We start from the raw sequence: 361 nt of genomic DNA, 5'->3' as shown, positions 1-361 counted from the left end.
CACATGCCATGCATGACACCCGTTGGCAAAGGGTTAATTATTGTATAATTTTTTATAAGAAATTTTATATAAAGTGGAAAATCCAGTTGAAATTAAAAATATTTTTGAAGCTCTCTCACCAGTAGTGAACCTGAATAACCACCTGCTAGCTTAATCCAGCAGTGCAAGTATAATATATATGTTTGTTTTAATGTCGTTACTGTCATCACCCTTATGTAAAATGGGTGGTAATGATTTAATGATACATCATTAGTTTGCAAAAATGAAAATAGGTTTTCTGAGACACCATAAACATTTTCTGAGACCTAGCATGTAGAACAAACAAGCAACATATTTCACAAAAGTATCAATAATTGTCAGA

General features: G+C 31.6%; 1 protein-coding gene across 1 annotated transcript in view; it reads left to right on the top strand.

Annotated features, from left to right (window-relative positions):
• The window catches only part of LOC119590829 (caprin-1-like), a gene marked incomplete in the record, with an annotated part of 12,763 nt that overhangs the window by 7,954 nt on the left and 4,448 nt on the right, over positions 1-361 (top strand).

Source organism: Penaeus monodon, chromosome 27 (assembly GCF_015228065.2).
Source record: "Penaeus monodon isolate SGIC_2016 chromosome 27, NSTDA_Pmon_1, whole genome shotgun sequence".
NCBI lineage: Eukaryota > Metazoa > Arthropoda > Malacostraca > Decapoda > Penaeidae > Penaeus > Penaeus monodon.
Note: the sequence above shows the minus strand (reverse complement) of the source record. Positions and strands in the feature narration are given on the sequence as shown.